Source organism: Carettochelys insculpta, chromosome 1 (assembly GCF_033958435.1).
Source record: "Carettochelys insculpta isolate YL-2023 chromosome 1, ASM3395843v1, whole genome shotgun sequence".
NCBI lineage: Eukaryota > Metazoa > Chordata > Testudines > Carettochelyidae > Carettochelys > Carettochelys insculpta.
The window spans coordinates 300,854,409-300,872,984 of NC_134137.1; positions in this window are offsets into that span (position 1 = coordinate 300,854,409).

Genomic DNA, 18,576 nt, shown 5'->3' on the forward strand with positions numbered 1-18,576 from the left:
CTTTTGTTCAAACATAAGTGATAATGTCCATTCATTATAATATTATTAAGTTAAAATAAATGGCCTCTGGTATTGCACCGGTGTTTGATTTCAATATTAATCTACTACCAAAGGCCAAAGTATCTTCGTTTAAATTCTGACCTTAGTTACATTTTAGCCCTACCTAAGAAAATTTCATTTCAAGCACATCACAAAAGGGACAACTATGAATTTGGAAAATACCTGGAAGAGAAAGAAAAATAAATTACGTAACCAAAAGAAAAAAAACAAATTTTCAAGATTTCACTTCATGCTTTCTTCAGCATCATGATTAGTGGTATTTCAAAGACCAAATAGTTCCGGTTCTGAACAGAACTTTAGCTAGCTGACACTTTAAATAATTTTTAATTGAGGTGTTTTAATCACTTTTGATACTAAATGATTTAAACTCTTATTTGTGTGATATAATAAACTTCTCTAAGATGCAAGTAATTTCAGTCTGTGTTTAAATGGTAAAGTACTGGACCTAAGAGTTGTTAGAAACAAGATCTGCACTACTAACACTGCATATTTTACATGGTACATCTGTTTACACTTCACTTTCAATGTGCAAACAGGCAAACCCACTGACCACAATTCTAGGCCTCCCTCAGGGCAAAAATGAAAAATAGGTCCCCTGAAAACAGGTCACATGCTGCAAGAGCATGGTTTTCATATTTTATACAGCTTTGATCAAAAGCTGTGTCTGCTAGGTTCATCTCCTGTCTTCAGAATACTAGACAGAAAATGGTTGACATAAGAAGGGTATGTACCTAATATCTATATCTATCTATCTATTTATATATATAGACAGATGAGTGAGCAAGCTATGTTACATCAACAAAGAAGTGGGTCTGTCCCACGAAAGTTCACCTAATAAACTATTTTGCTAGTCTTTAAAGTGCTACTTGACTGCTTTTTGTTTTAACTATACAGTTTTTTTCCTGGGTAGAGTAACCAGCCTAGACTAGCAATAATTCTCCCAATTCAATAACTAGTTACGGGATCTAAAGACAACTTATGTATTTTCACATGTACACTTGCCATGTTAATATTCCAAATGCTATTGTATAAATTGCATTCTGTTTCTTAGCATTTAAAAATCTCACATACCACAGCTTTGCACAAAGTGGTCCCTAGTGGTGGTGAGGAGTTCTGCATATTCAGGGACAGAAGTAATGAATATGTCACTTCTGGGACTGACTGCACTGGCCAATCATGCAAACCTGTGACGCCCCACAGTGCAGGCCATGGAGCAGTCACCAAAATTTGCCATCCCCTAGAGATGTCTCTGGCTTTTTGTTACCTGTTCTTTCCGCTCTCATAAAGCCCATGTGCATATAAGTAGAAAAGTATGTATGTCTGCCATAACAAGGAAATGTCACAACCACTTCTAATGCTGGACTGCAAGACTGGTGCAAAAGGCACTTTATGAAGGGAATCTGTGCACTCTCTTTGGCTCAGTCAGAACTTTCTTTATAAAGCCAAATGTGTCTATGAATTGTGAATTTCGTTCAGTGCAGGATCACAGTACATACACATATTTTTTATAAAGCACTTACTGAGGCAAGGGACTTCTTTCTGGTCATTCTTGACTTTGAACTCACTTCTGTCCAGACCTCACTTGTGTGTATAGTTGTGTGTAATCATTTTGATAACATGTTCCCTGTGTATATCACTGTCTTGCATCCACTGCTCCTGGAACTCTTTTATATCTTCTTTTGTCCTTATTGTTCTAATATGCTTCTCCATGTTATGCACAAGTCTAAGTTCTAGTGACATCAGCCTGTGTGGTTCCTCACTTTCTCCTACGTACAAGGACGTGGTGACAACATTCACCAAAACCTTACTGTCTCCCTATTTAATTCAGAATATAGCTCAATATTGTCTTCCATAACCCATATTGATCCAAATATCTGTATAAATATCAGCTCATATAAATCCCAGTGAGTCCTGAAATGATGGAAAGTCATCTGATGTGTCAACTTCCTCTCTGCAAGGAACCTGTAGTGCATCAACACTGCTGAAAGCACTGGGATGCTCTAATTTAACATCTGCTATTGGTGCAGCTCCTGGGGAAGTTCAACCAACATTAGCATATGTTCTTTTTGAGTCCTGCATGCAACTCAAATATGTCTGACCCAGCCAATCACCTCCTAGGGGAGAACAGATGGTGGCAACACCTCCTGACCAATGATGAGTCACCATAATACATAGACTGCATTGTACAAATTTAGGTAGATAACACTGTGACCATGGTCTTTGGAGGGACCATGCTAAGAATGCTCAGTCAAGACAAACTGCAAAGAATGGGGCAGGCGATCATCAAAATGGTGATTTATTCACATAACTACATACACCAAGGCCGTGTATACACTTGGGCAAATCTTCGAAATGGCCATGCTAATGGCCAAATCAGAGAATACTAATGAGGCCCTGAAATGAATATTCAGGGACTCATTAGCATGCTGCCAGCCGCGGCATTTTGAAAGTGTCACATTTCACTCGCACACAGCTCATCTGCAAGGGGGTCCTGTCAGCTAATAGGAATAAGGGGATTTTGATGGTTGCAGGGTCCTTTAGAAAAGTAGTCCTGTGTAGATGAGCAGCATGAGAGCAAAACGCGGCACTTTTGAAGTGCTGCACCCAGCAATATGCGAATGAGGCCCTGAATATTCATTTCAGCACCTCATTAGTATTCTCTGATTTGGCTGGCCATTTCAAAGTTTTGCTCAAATGTAGAAGTAGCCCGAGTCAGTCACAGAACAGCTTCTGTAATGTCTTACTGGTTACCAAGAAGCCCAAAATATACTCTCCTGTAAACAGTCCATGCTTGGGCTCTCACCTTATGAGTCAAGTGTGGTGAAGATCACTTAATATCTTATTTATCACAGATAAAGTTCTACCAGTCCCAAAAGCTTAGACACATTACCCACCAGGTCCATGAATATTTCTGATTTTGCCCATGTTTACAGACAGTTCTTTGTTAACTAATCTTAAGATTTATTTGAAAAGAAAAGAAAGAGAATACCCTCATAAAAGACTATTATACCTCGGATATGATTCAAGATTTTACATTGGATTCATAGCAGAGATGGTGAATAGTTGATTTTATAAAAGTTCTTCCTGAATCAATTCAATAAGCAGTCCATATGCAGAGTTTGTTGAAATTCTTCCATGAGAAATTGAAGGTTGGTGCAGATGGACCTGGAGACTGCAGTCTGAAGAGCTTGAACTTCCCCTAACAAAGTTTAAACAGATCTGAGATGGTAAGGACCAGGCTCGTGACCTTTTTATAGTTTCCAAGATGACTAGGCTATCCTATTGGCAATAGACATCACAGACAGCATTCCTCGGTTAAAGAACAGGTAATATACATTGTCACTTTGAATACAGTTCAATTTCCTTGCCACGATGGTAAGTAGCCACATTCATTAGCGAGGTAATCAGACATTCAAGCAGTTCTTCATTCATCTACAACATACTTCAAAGAGCAATAAAGACAATGATGTTGTTATACCACAAGCTTGATCTAAATGTTAATGTACCCTTTTTGATCTCTGAATCAATAAAATAGAACAGGAACAGAACAGAATAGTCAGGAATAGAGTTTTATCATATGCAGCTAATGAGCTCTCACTGTAAATCTTCTGAAAAGATATAAACACAGAAAAAATACAACTTGTATTTACTTCTAAGGTTATGTCTATGTTAGACATAGAAGCCAGATGCAGTTACACAATTTCAGCTACTCCAATTGTGTAGATAACATTGATATATCTATTCTTGGCTGACTTATATGTCTTAACAAGGGAAGGTCAATGGGAGAGTTTCTCCCTTTGATCTTCCTTACTACTCGCCTCTTGCAAGGAGCACAGGGGTTGACTTTGACCCCTGAGAGCTTGATTTCATGCATGCGTGAAATCAAACCCCAGAAGGTCAGCTCTTAGTGGGTTGATCTTTTGTGGTAGCGTAGATTAATCTCAATTCTGTAGCATTATGAAATTTTCATTCAGTTAATGTGGCTTTGAGAACTATCAACACAGCACGGCCTAAATAACCATTTCAATACTTTTCTAATACGTCCTTCTAAGCTGATTTTAGGTCTTTTAGCACACTGATTCATTAACCCTTGCTGGTTCAGTGTCATAGACACATTCACTGGAATTTTTCCATTTTGTCTCAGAGATCATCTCCTGTCTACTTTGCCTCACAGTGCTGGGGCTAATGGGAAAGCCTTTGCAGCCCCTGTTGAGTAAATAAAACCTTTGTATTTCTTTGCCTCATTAACTCTCTGTTTCATTTCTAATATTGGCTAAAAACTTTTTCTCTCTTGCTTATACTTCCTAACTTCTCTCTCCCTCTGCTACAACTTAACTATACAACATAAAATATTATGTAGCTGAATTGCAGAGGCCCTAAAGTGTGAATCCATGGGTAAGTTATCAGTCACACTTTTCTTTTCTCACTAGTGATTGATTACAGACAGAAAACACACGTCGCTTCATATCTAGTTTGCAGAGCAGAAGATGTCTAATTCTTTGGTCATTCCATATATGCAGCTCCCATTGAAATCAATTATAATTATGCATGCAAAAGGACTGCAGTATAAGTATCAGATTTACTTTCATATCAATTTTTTCCTTTGACAGAAAACATTTACGTTTGAGTACATTATAAAGAGTTACCAGCAAACTACAAAAAGTGACAATGCTTTTGTAGGAGTGTGAGAGGGAGGCCAGGCAAGGCAGGGGTTAAACAAGGCCTGTTAGCCCAATCAGCCCCACCACAGTTCACATGTGGCCAGTGTCAGGCCTGGAGGGGTATAAAAGGAGGGAAGCCAGCTCATTTTGGGGCTGACCAGTGAAGAGGCAGGAGCTGGTTCTGAGGCAGGAGGCCCCAGGCCAGAGGAGCCACCCAGTTAGCTGCTGAAGAGTGCAGCCCAGGACCCTCCCCCAGGTACTGCGGGGAGCCCCCCACTGGGAACCCCTCTCCTGCCAAAAGGGGGAACTAGATTTTTGGGCCATGCCCCAAACTCAACCCAGAGACTCTTGGGTGGGGGCTGCGCACCCACCAACAGGTCCTGGCCAGGTGGCCTCGCCACTAGGCCACCCAGGCCCAGGTGTGAACCACTCAAAGCTTGGCTAAGCAACAAAAAACAAAAACTTTGAATGCTCTTTTGCATTGTATCTCAATTGTCAAAAATGATGTGATTTTGCACAGATGGGCTGGAAGTCTCATAGAATTATGTATTTCAGCATTTCTACTCCAGGCCTACCCTGAATGAGGCAACGTAAAGACATACAATGCATTATTCTGTCAGATAAATTAAGATACCTACCTTTTTCAAACCATAAACTTGTATCTCTAGACTTGAATATCTTTAATCCAGCAAGTCCGTGAAACAAGATATGCCAGATAAAAGATTTAGTTGTTTCAGGGAGATTGCTGAGGGCCTGGGTATGAGGGCACAAAGGGGTGTAGGGTGCTTACCTGTCATCCTAATCCCATAGACACTTGTGGCTTTTCATTCCCTGTAACTCCCAGGCGCCACCCACACTCCCATAGCAGTGGGGAACAGCCTCAGAGAAAATACTGCTGTTCCTCCAGCTGGAGGGAATGGGGAGTGGAAGCACACAGATCTGCTTCCTCCTGTGTACCATGGATGTTCTTGGATTTGGGACACCCCGAGTACAGAGATTCCAGTGTACAAAATGCCAGTGTTGTGCTGTTTCTTATTTTTACCTGTCTGACCACCCCTATTAATAAAGTTTAATTATTGTATTATCATACTTGTAACACTGCCTATTTTGAATATCAGGTCCAACCCCTGCTACCCTATACTATGATGAAGTTCAGATCCAGACCCAAAGGCTTCCAGCTTGGTCAACTTCTATAAAGTACCAGTTCCAGAACACAATGGAGTCAATGAAAAGACTCTTAGGCTATGTCTACATGGTGAGTGCTATTTTGGGATACAAAAGTATCCTGAAATAGCTGCCTGCATTTATGCAATGTGCTCATTGTCATGAAACAGTTTTCGAGATAATGGGCACCTTATTCCGGCATCCGTATATAGTTCATCTCATGAGGAGTACAGGGATGCCTCACAATAAGGCTTTATTTTGGCAGGTGGCACCATTTAGACAGTGCCACATGCCAAAATAGCCTATTTCAAAATCAACTTGAAATAAACCACACAATTTGCTTAATGCAAATTGCATGGCTTATTTTGAGGATAGGGCACTGTCTGGACATAGCCTTACTGACTTCACATTTATGTCAAAAATGTGATCCAAACTTCATGAGTTGAGCCTATCAGAAGTCTCTACGTGACAATAAGAACCTAAAGACCGAAACACAGTCCATTAATTATTTTTACATAAATGGGATGTATTTTATTGTAAATATTAAGAAATCTCCTGTGGCTTTTAAAGGAATAAAGGTTACTTTTAGTGACACCCATTTGAACTGGTTCTTTTCCATATCTAATATTTATGATTCCATGAAAACCAAATGCAGGTGTAAGTATACAAAACTTAGTGTACTGCACAACTTGTTATCTAGCACTTTAATACCTGCCAAACTAGATTAACTAGCATCTGCCATAGATGGCTATACAATTCCACCTTCAGTTAACAGAAACAGTTTGATATCTATGTGGCATCTTTTTCCAGCATGTGTGGAAATTGCTTTACTAAACTTGCAGTGGTAAAGGCTGTTCTTGTTGTGTCTGAGTATTCTACAGTGTCATCACTGAATATTATCTGACCCATCCTGCAGCCCTACTTTTTGTATTTTGTAAAAAAGCTCAAGTAACCAACACATTTGATTAGCCATCAACACCCATTCCCCATGCATGCTGGATAGCAAAGATTGTACTGTAATATCCGAATTCCATGTAGGCCTTGATGATCTTGATGGTGTAGCTGCATTATCAAATGCCTTAGGAAAACAAGCACTGCTCTAAATTAGTAGTTGCTCAGCACTCTCATACTGCATGTGTTGGCCAGGTGTTATGAGCTTAATCCAAGGTGGTTCTAACAGGTATCAGTGATTTCTCAGTAAACACCTAAGCAATCATTCTTCGTGGCAGCTTCAGTGCCGCATTGTCAAACCAGAGAAAGTTCACAAACACAATTATTTTTGCTTCATTAATGCAAACTAGATATTTTCAATAAAGAGATGAAAAATCACTGTTGCTACTGTGTATTTATTTCTGACACCTACTTTTTTCATACAGACCTTTTCATGGAGTATAGATTACAAGCCAGATGTCACTATGTAGTCTGAGCTTCTGTATAACACACGTCAGATAATTCCCCCCAAATAATAGCTAATCTAGATCTATATACTGTCTGTGTATCTATCTATATCTATATCTATATCTATATCTATATATATATATATATATATATCTGCAATCTTGATTTTAAAATGGTCAGTGAAGAAGAATCTCCTATGACACTTGGTATGCTGTTCCAACAATTAATTTCTCTCACTGTTAAAAAATTATGCTTCATTACCAATCTGCATTTGTCTAGTTAGATCTTCCAGCACTTGGAGTGCTTTATACTTTTTTCTGCTAAATGAAGATCCCATTTGTAAATATTGTCTCCCATGTACAAATTTGAAGACTAATTAAGTCACCCTTAACTTTCTCTTTCTGAAACTCAAAAAGCTCAGTTTGTGCTTATGACTTTACACTTATCACTTTGCAATCCTTAACCATTCTCAGCGTTCACCTTAGAATCATCTCTAATTTATTAATATCCATCTTGTATTGTGAATACAAGAGCTGGACACAGTATTCTAACTGTGGTCATACCCATACAAAGGACACAAAAAATAACCTCGGTACTCCTAATCAAGATTTCCCTGAATACTTGTCAGAGAGTTGTACTACTCCTTTTGGCAATAGCATCACCCAAGGAGTTCACATTCAGCTGATTATCTACCACAATCCCCATTTTTTTTAAATATTCCTTCCAGGATAGACACCCCTTTATCCAATGAATATGGCTTACAGTCATTTTTCTTTGATGTGTGCTTCCATGTAGCCACATTCAAACACATATTATGGCTTCCACTTTTTTTATGAGGCAATACAGATCACTCTGTGTCAGTGATGATTCCCGTTCATTATTTACCATGTCCCAGTTTTGACATCTTTAAATTTTATCAGTGATGACTTTGCTTTCTTCCCAATCATTAATTAAAGTATTAAACAAAGTGGGACCAAGGACTAATCCGTGTGGGACTCTTCTAGAAAACAAATGAGCTATGATGATTTTCTGTTTACCATTATATTTTGAGACCTACTGCTCATCCAATATTTAATCCATTTGATGTGTGCCATGTTAATTTTACATTGTTCTAGTTTCTTAATAAAAATGTCATGCAGTACTATGTCAAACTCTTTACAGGAGTCTAAGTAAATTGCATCAAACCTATTACATTTATAACTCCGCCATGAAGCCTCTAGGGATTCCATGCCAGTCTCAAGCCTGGATAAAGGATGAGGGTTGGTCAAATGAGTGATGATGTGCTAACTGTGAAACAACAATATGAATGAAATCTGATGCCAGTACAACTAAATGATAAAAGATGCTGGCTTGGACGTTGCCCAGATAAACAAGGTCCACAACACCAATCGAGCAATCGGGGCTGGGTTGATAAGTTGGCTACTGAAAGAAAATTACAAGTAACACATACGCTATCAGCTGGAACATGGAACATCTGAACACTGTGGGTGACTGGAAAATTACAGCTGCTTTGGAAGAAAGTAGAGAGATACTGATGCGATATACTTGGACTGGCGGAGATGTGTTGGATGGCATCAGGGAAGATTGCAAAGTCATTTGGTCAGGGAACAAAATGAAGCATGAGGCAGGAGTCCGACTGCTTCTTAGCAAAAGAGCTAGAAGAGCATTATTAGGACAAAAACTGGTGAGTGCCAGAATGATAACAGTGAGATTTAAAGCAAAACCTTTCAACATCTCAGTCATTCAGGTGTATGCATCCATGTTGAACAGTACGAAGCAAGAAATTGACCTAGTCTATAAAAACTTGACAAAGATGCTGAAGGAGATACCGAAGAGAGATGTGTTGATCACTGGAGGAGATTGGAATGCAAAGGTTGGAACCGATAATGAAGGTTGGGAGAGAGTCTTAGGAAAGTTTGATTAGGGAGAAAGAAATGAATGAGGAGAGAAACTACCGGAGTTTGCTATGGAGCACGAGATTGTGATCTGCAACACAAGATTCCAACAAAAGACCTGTAGGAAGTGGACATGGTGATCGAATGATGGGAAGTCCAAGAACATGATAGCTATGATTTTGATAAGAAGAAGATTGGTAACATCAGTACATCATGCTGAACTTTCCAAGGAGTCCATATAGACTCAGACCACAGTGTAGTGATCACAAACATGAAGATAAAACTTAAGAGAAAATGTAAGACACATGTTAAAAAGAGAAAAGACATGACGAGGCTAGTTGAGGAAGAAATAGGAAATGTGTACAGAGCAGTGCTCAGAGAGAAGATTAGGAATGTGGTCACAGAGAAAGACCTAGGTAAGAGAGTAGAAGGGACAGCCATGGCAATAGAAGAGGCAATTGAGCAGACTGGTCTCGAAGAAGAGAAGATCAGTAAGAAGTGGATTATGCAGGAGACACTGAAGTTGGTTCAAGAGAAGAGAGCGTTGACGATTAGAAGGGATGTTTCCAAGAGGAAAGAACATCAATATAGGATAAAATGAAATGAAGTAAGGAAAGCAACCAGAAAGAATAAGATGAAATGGTTAGAGGAGCAGTGTGAAGATATAGAGAGGTATTACAGTGAATTTAAGACCAGAGAAGTGTATAAAATGATTAGGAATATTAATAGGAAGTGGCAGCCAAAGCAGATGGTGATCAAAGACGAGAACAAAGAGGTACTCATGAACCAGGAGAAGATCGTGCAGCAGCGGACAAGATATTTCACCGATCTATACAAAGCACAGTTGGACCCAAGTGTCTCAGAGAGACTCATCAAAGAACTGAAAACGATATCTGCACTGAGCATCGAGAGCGAGACCAATATTTCGAAGGAGGAAATAGAAAAGCAGAGAAATGACTAAAGAACAAAAAGAGCCCTGGAAATGATAAGGCCATGGGAGAGATGATCAAATATGGTGGGAAAATATGAATCAGGAAACACACTAACTATGTAATAAGCATAGAAAGAAGGGAAGGCACCTAAGAAATGGACAAGATCCATGCTAGTGACAATACCCAAGAAAGGAAGTACATTAGAGTGCAAGAACTACAGAATGATTGCCCTAATGAGTCATCTAGGCAAAGTGCTGATGATGTTACTGATGTAGAGACTAAGATTGCAGATAGAAGAACATCTAGTGGATGTGAGGTTCAGGAAAGATAGAAGTACCATACAGCAGATACTGGCAATAAGATTGATAGCAGAGAAAGCACAATGAAAGAACAAAAATAGCTACACTTGCTTTGTCGATTTTCAGAAGGCATTTGACAGTATAGATCACAAAGTGACTTGTGCATTGTTGGAGTCATATGGCGTGGATAGCAGAGTGATATGGTTGTTGAAGGATATCAGTGATAATGTGGAGGCAGCAGTGAGAACATGCGGGAAGTTGGGAAGTTGGTTTAGAATGAATAAAGGTAGGAGACAAGGAGATCCGATATTGCAGAGTATCTTCATCACCCATTTAGAGAGTGTGATGGACAAGATGAAAGAAGAGATAGAAAAGATATCAGTGCATGGGGAAAGAATTAACAACTTGAGGTTTGCACATGATATAGTTATCATTGAGGAACATGAGAAGAAGCTAGCGAAAATAATGCGGGTGCTAAATGAGGAAGGAAAGTGATTGTGGACTGATTATGAAAATCAATAATACAAAAGCAATGGTATTTGGAGATGAGGAAATAGGAAGGAAGATCAGGTAGATGGGATTGAACTAGAGAATGTAGAGACGCTCATATATCTGGGGAGCAACAATACATGATATAGACTATAAGAAGGAAATAGTGACTAGAATAGCAAAAGCAAGAGTGACTTTGAAGGTGATGAGTAAGATCTGGAAAAAACAAAGCAATTAGCTTAGGAATGAAGCTGAGTGTCTTGAAAATGTGTGTATTCAGCAGCATGTTGTACGGATGTGAGACATGGGTGATAATGACAGATTTGAAGAGAGGAATATTGGCATTTGGGAGGATTTGTTATAGAAAGATCATGAGAATAGGATATATGCAGAAAGTCACCAATGAGGAATTATATAGGAAGATACAGACAAAAGAGAACCTACTGCAGAAGGTTATACAAAGGAAGTTACAGCTATTTGGGACTATTTGCAGAATGAATGACGAACAAAAAATCAAGACCCTGGTATCTGGCATAATGGATGGTTCAAATAGAAGAGGCAGACCCCACAGAGAACGGGTAGATAATATAGTAGATTGGTGCGGAGCTAGTGTCCAGAAACTAAGCCACTCGGCACTGGACAGGGGAAGATGGGAGGGAATAATGAGAGAAGCATTAGACAGCAACAGGCACTGAGCCCATGGTTGCTGATGATGACAATATTACATTTATAAGCAAAATTTATAACCTTATCAAAAATATATCAAGGCAGATTGATAGGATCCATTTTTCATAAACCCATGTTGACTGACACTAATAACATTACACACCTTTAATTCTATATTAATCGAGTTCTGTATCAATTGCTTCATTGTCTTGAGTGTGATTTAGGCCAAACTGACAGGACTATAATTATCTAAATCATATTTTAACATTTTAAAAATATTAACTGTCTTCTAACCTTCTAGAACTTCCCATGTGTTCCCAGTTCTTTCAAAACTCTTGAATGCAAATAATGCACATCCACCAACCTAAAAATACCTCACTTTCATAACTGCTGTTTTACATGCTCCCAAGATACTAGTAGAATAAAATAGTTTCAGGGTATAATTATAGGATCTGTTTCTTCCAGTTACAGAACAGAAATATATATTGAATACTACTCCTTTTCCTATATTATTATTTACAGTATTGGACGAATACCATTGCTAAGTTTCATTTTTCCCTAATTACCTTAAAAAACCCTTCTCCTTAGTGTCTTTAACTCTGCAGGCAATAGATTACATCCCTAGTCAATTTTATCAATATTTCAACGGTCTTTCACATTGTAAATATGGTCAAGGCATCAGCAACTGTACCTAAATAAGCATTTTTTATACTTCTATTGTCAGTTCCTCTTTATTAGTCAAGATATAGTCTGACATAGAATCCCACTTCCCATATTGCATGCAGCACATTTTAAGTTAAGAAATTGTCATTTATGATACTTAGAAATACAAAGGGTGTTTTAGTTCTCACCCAATGAGAATATGTCACTCAGGTTGAAGTTCCGATGACTGCACAGGTATTTTCCTCTATACATTACAGGGAAGTGCATAATTATTCAGTCAGCCTGTTCCCTAGTATGATTTGGTAGTCTTTCGCATGTACAAATTAACACCCCTTTTGTACTTCATTAGGACACTGATTCATAAATATTGAAGGTTCTTTTTTTCATATAAAGGTGGTTTCTTTTTCAGAAATAGTGTTACTATGCAGCCCACATTTTTCATTATAAAGTTTAGTGTCAAATGCTGAAGTTATCAATATCTCATATGTGTGACTCAATTGCTAGGTCAGTAGCAATTCCTGGGATATTTTAGCCTTTTAAATGTATCTAATTCCTTACAGCTTGTAGAAGGCCAGCTGGGGTGTTGTGCTGGAGAGGAGGGAAGGTTTATAGCTGCAGGAGGGCCACCTAAAAGTGAATAAGAAAATGTTACAAAACCCTTCACATAACACGAGAACCAGCAGTTACCAATGGAATTAATAGATGGCAGAAAAATATGAGGAAATATTTCACTTCATACACAGTCAACTTGTAGATGTTGTTGCCAAGGAACGGTGTGAAGGCAAACAGCACAACTGAGTTCAAGAAAAATATTGGTCTGCTAAACCCAGGGTTCTGAGTTCAATCCTTAAAGGGGGCATTTGGGATTGGGAGCAATCCGCACGCTGGGTGACCTTAAGATTCTGATTGCCAGAAACATAGGCTGGGCAATCAAGGATGGATCACTTGGTTGTCCTGCTCATTCCTTCTGAAGCATCTGACACTGGTAAGGGACAGGATACTGGGCTGGGTAGACCATTGGTCTGATGCCATATGGCCATATTTATGTCCTTACCTGGACCATTTTTTTTCATTTTTTATGAGAAAAGCTGAGGTTTCATTTTCAGGTTAATCCAAGATATTCCCCCTATGACAATGCATAAGACATTGATTACACAGGGCTCCCTGGTTTAAAGTATTGTAAGTGAGGGGAGGAGGGGGTGCTAGTTGAGCTGTCTTGTTGAGTGCCTTGGCCCTTCTTATGCCTTGGCCATATAGCTATAAGCCTGGTTTGACTAGCCCTCCCCACCTGTTGAAAGATAGAGCTGGATACTAGGGTGTTCATGAAACTCCACTGGAGATATTAAGAGCTGAAATCACAGAGTGGCAGCTGAGGCCACACAGAGCTGAAATCACAGGGTTCTGCCTGAAGGCAATCACCAGCAGTGTGATGGGTAAGGGAGCGATGATGGTGACCAGTGGGCGGCTGGTAGGAGCCGTGGTGGATGATGGTAACCGGCAGGCAGCTGGTAGGAGCAGAGTCAGATGATGGCAACCAGCGGGTGGCCAGTAGGAGGAGTGGCAGGCACCCAGTGGGTGGCCAGTAGGAGGAGTGGCGGGCACCCAGCGGGTGGCCAGTAGGAGCAGTGGCGAATGATGGTGACCGGCAGGTGACCGGTAGGAGCAGCAGCGGACCAGCGGGTGGTCGGTAGGAGCAGCGGCGGATGATGGTGACCGGCTGGTGGCCGGTAGGAGGAGCGGCCAGCAAATGGCAGCAAGGGGATGCTGCAGACAAGTGGACAGCTAGTACTGCCCTGGTGATGTACCTGTGGGCTCTGGGTTCGGGATTGCACTGCGGGAGGTACACCCTGTAACTGTGTGTGGGGTAAAGGGCCAAGAGCCCCAGCAAGATGCTTGGTTCTATTGCATATGGGGATGGTATCTTGGTAAAGGGGTTTGTCTCTTCTTTGCTTAGATATACTGCATCTGTCACTGTAACCTTGGGTAGGTTATGGTCATTAAACAAGCTGTCGCTATCTTAGACTTTGTGCTTGTGAGGTGGGGAGAACTGCTTTACAGGCACCCAGCAAGTGGGGTGAAATTTTCCCAGGCCACTGGGTGGGGGCTTGAGCCGGTTGGTTGTATCCTTGACAGGAAACCACCCAGGAGTTGAACCTGACCCTTCTGGCAGGCACCTGGCATTAATAGAAGGGTTACTATATTATATATATAGTGTGTGTGACAGATTATTTTCTCATTTTTAGTGGATGCTACTCCTTTTAAATCAGTCTTTTACACATACACACTTCATGCTTAGTAGGAAGGAGCATGCAAATTTAACAGGAAGTCAAAGAACCTGAAGCACAAAACCTTTTAAATGTAATTTGACAGCAGGAGAAAAGACTAGCTCATCTAAGGAGGCAAGACAAACTGTGAAAGCACACTCTAGCATGCCTATTATTAAAGCACTTGAAACAAAATTGAGCCTTTAAACTCAGATATGGTCAAAACAATACCATGTGATATTCACTGCAATGCAATGAATCTTCAGAGATTTCCAGAGAATAATTCAAACCACTATTTTCCAACTTAATATTAAAATAACATATCAGATAACTGCTTGGAAATGTTACAATATTCAACATCAGCAACAGCCATTAATCAAGCCCATTCGTTAGTACTTACTGAATTCTGAATTTTCTTATCCATATGAAATCAATTAGATCTCTGCATTACGGTTGAAATTCGTATGTGAACTTATATCAAAGTCAAGCATTGTCAGTTTTTGAGGGAGGTGAGCTGGAATTTGCCATGGAAAGTGGAAACTTAGATTTCTAATTTTGTCTGTGACATTTTTTTACTGTATAATGACTTAACAGGTCGAAACAGTAGATTGACTAATGGAGTGGTGAACATGAATTGTTTTTTAGTGTTTTGATTCAGGTAAGCAATCCTAATGTGTGCATACTAACTCTGAACTTGTCTTCCTTCTATTTGGGATGGAACTATCACAAGGCTTTCAGGCTGTCTAAACTTGCATTCCTCGTTTGCGAATGAGGAATGCAAATGAGGGAAATCAAAAATACAGCTGAGGCACCAATTTCCATATCTCACGTTTCATTTGCATAATCTCTTTTAGGAAGACATTCTTTTAAAAATAAAAAAGCGGTGTAGACAAGGCTCTTTCAAAAATAAACCCCATCTTCGAAAGAACCTTCTTCCTGAAACAAAATAGGAGGAAGGGCCCTTTTGAAAATGGGGGTTATTTTCGAAAAAGCCCCATCTACACTACTTTCTTTCTTTTGAAAGAATGTCTTCCAAAAAGAAATTATGCAAATGAAGCATACAATATGTAAATTAACATCTCATTTGCATTTTATTTCCCTCATTTGCATTCCTCTTTTGAAAGAGAAATGCCTGTATAGACAGTGTCAATGTGAAATTGCTCTAATTTTGTGTCTGATGGTGGTAAGGAGTGATATCCAGCAAATCTGGAAAATAATGAAGAAAAAAATAACTGAATTTTATTCTGCACCTCAGAGTTGTTGAGTTGGGATTGGTTTGATTTATAAGGTAAGGTTCAGAAACATTTTATCCTAATCTCAGCCTACCACAGAATATCAGCTTCAATATCATGCATAAAATTAAAATTATGGCCTATGATTTAAAATCTAGAAGGCAATACAACATTCAATATGTCTGACTTCGGACCTCATAATACAACATTTTGATTTTAGAAGTCAACCCATAGGATCAGATTCTGATCTCAAATAAACAATTGCAAGACTGAGGCAACTCTGATTTAGAGGTGACCCATTACTAGTTGTCACAGTTCCTGCAATACTGAATATTAACTTCGGCTTGCATTTGGTCCAATTTCTCCTTAACTTATCTCCAGTTAAGACAACTGAATTTAGCCCATTATGCTTTGCAAATTGCCGTGCATTACAAGGTAGCCAAAAGGAAATGTTCTCATTTTTAATTCTATATCTTCATCTTTTAATAGAGGCATTTGCATTTTGTGTTTCATTTCAAATGTGGAACACAAAGCAAGTTACTTTGCTATCTGTCTCTTTAACACTTTTTCATTTCTTGGTTTTGAATCAGAAATAAGTCACCTTGACTGAAAATATATAAAAGTCTGTTTTTCTCCTATATTATATCATATATTAAAAATGTATTTCATAGTCCCTGGTTTTATAATTTATTTTACAAGTCAACATTTTAGCATTCATAGTTCAAATATCAATGGAAATCAGATGTAAGTTTCCAGGAGTTCTTTTTATGAAACCAATATAAACAATACCTGGTAGTGCTTGATATTTTTGTTTGTCAGGACAGCTTTCAGACTGATTGTATAAGAATGTCTGTAATATTTCTGACCTTGATGAAGAAATCTGTTTTAGGAAATTGCTGTATAAGTTCTGTACTGTAATTAACAGATTCTGAATATTTGTAACAATTTATTTTCTAAATACAGGACCTTTATGTGAATTAAGTTAATTTACTTTATAACAAAATAGGAAGTCTTGAACGATGTAATTCGGAATCCGAGTCCACAGAGAAATCAATACATTTAGTAGAAGTTAGGAGTAAGTTAAAATAGCTGTAATTAGAACCTGAGGGATAACCATATTTTGGATCATTTTTCACTGTCAGTGTTGCTAGGTTAGGACTTGAAGTTCTTGATAGAAAATGAAAAAAGAAAAATCCCTGAGGAGTTGGTGAGATCAGTGTTCCCCAACTGATATGTATCTTCTTTTCTCCCACACCACTTCTAAATCTCCACTCCGTACACATCTTTAAAATAAAACAGGATTTTCTGGTAATGAGAGAAAAGGTTATTCATGCTAAATAGGTAAACTTTTTAAAACACGGTCTTCTGTCTTGCTCTTTTCACATGATTTCTTCAATTTGCCTTTTCCTCATATCAATTTCCCTATATCTGTTGACTCAGTACCTTAAAATTAATTTTCCTTGTTTGTTTTTGAGCCAACAACTTGAAAAGTAATAGTAAAAACAAATAAATAAATACATCAGAAGCAGAAAGACTGCTAAACAAACAGTGGTGCTGCTGGATGTTCAAGATGCTAAAGGAGTACTTAGTAACAATAAGGCCTTTGTGGAGAAACTAAATGAGTTCTTTGTGGTAGTCTTCACTGCTGAGGATGTGAAGAAGATTCCCAAACCTGAGCCATTGATTTCCAGTGATAAATCTGAGGAATTGTCACAGATTGGGGTGTTATTGGGGGGAGGTTGTAGAGAAAGTTGATGAACTACACAGTAATAAGTCACCAGGACCAGATGCCATGCACCCAAGTGTTCTGAAGGAGCTCAAATGTGAAATAGATGAATTACTAATTGCAGTTTGTAATCTATCCTATAAATTGGCTTCTGTACGAAGTGACTGGTGAACTGATAATGTGACACTAATTTTTAAAAGGGGCTCCAGAGGTGATTCTGGCAATTACAAGCAAGTTTTTGGTGCTGGCCAAACTGATTTGAAATTGTAGTAAAGAACAGAATTATCAGACACATACATAAACATAATTTGTTTGGGAGAAACTAGCACGGTGTTTGTAAAAGGAAATAATTTATCTTCAATCTCTTAGAATTCTCTGATTTAGCAGGAAGACAAGGGGGATCCATCAGATACCAGTGTGTACTTAGATACTGGGAAAAACTTTCACAAGGTCCCTCTCCAAAGGCTCTTAGATAAAGTAAGCTGTATGGCATACATAAGAAAGTCCTCCCATGGGTTTGGAATCAGTTTGAATGTTAAGAATCAATAAGATAAGGTATATAATAAGAGACAAAATATTATATAGCCTTTTTATTAATTTATGGTACATGTGTATTTTGAATACCGTGATCAGATGTGGTCACCTCATCTGAAAAAAAGATACGTTGGAATTGGAAGAGGTTCAGAAATGAACAAAAATTATTGGGGGTATGGAATGGCTTCCATATGAGGTGAGATTAATAACACTGGGGCTTTTCAGTTTGGAAAAGGGACAGCTAAGGGGAAAGACGACAAAAGTCTATAAAATTATGACTGGTGTATAGAAAGTAAAAAAGTTAGGAATCATTAACCCCTTCCCCTAATACAAGGACAATCCTAACCAAATTAAATTAATCAGTAGCAGGATTAAATTAAAAATTGTATTTCTCCACACAGTACTTAGTCAGCTGTGGAACCCTTTATCAGAATCTGTTCTAAAGACCAAGACTTTAACAGGTTCAAGAAAGAAGTAGACAAACTCATGGGCCGTGTCTACACTAGCCCAAAACTTTGAAATGGCCATGCAAAGTTTACTAATGAAGCATTGAAATACATATTCAGTGCTTCATTAGAATGCCGGCAGCTGCG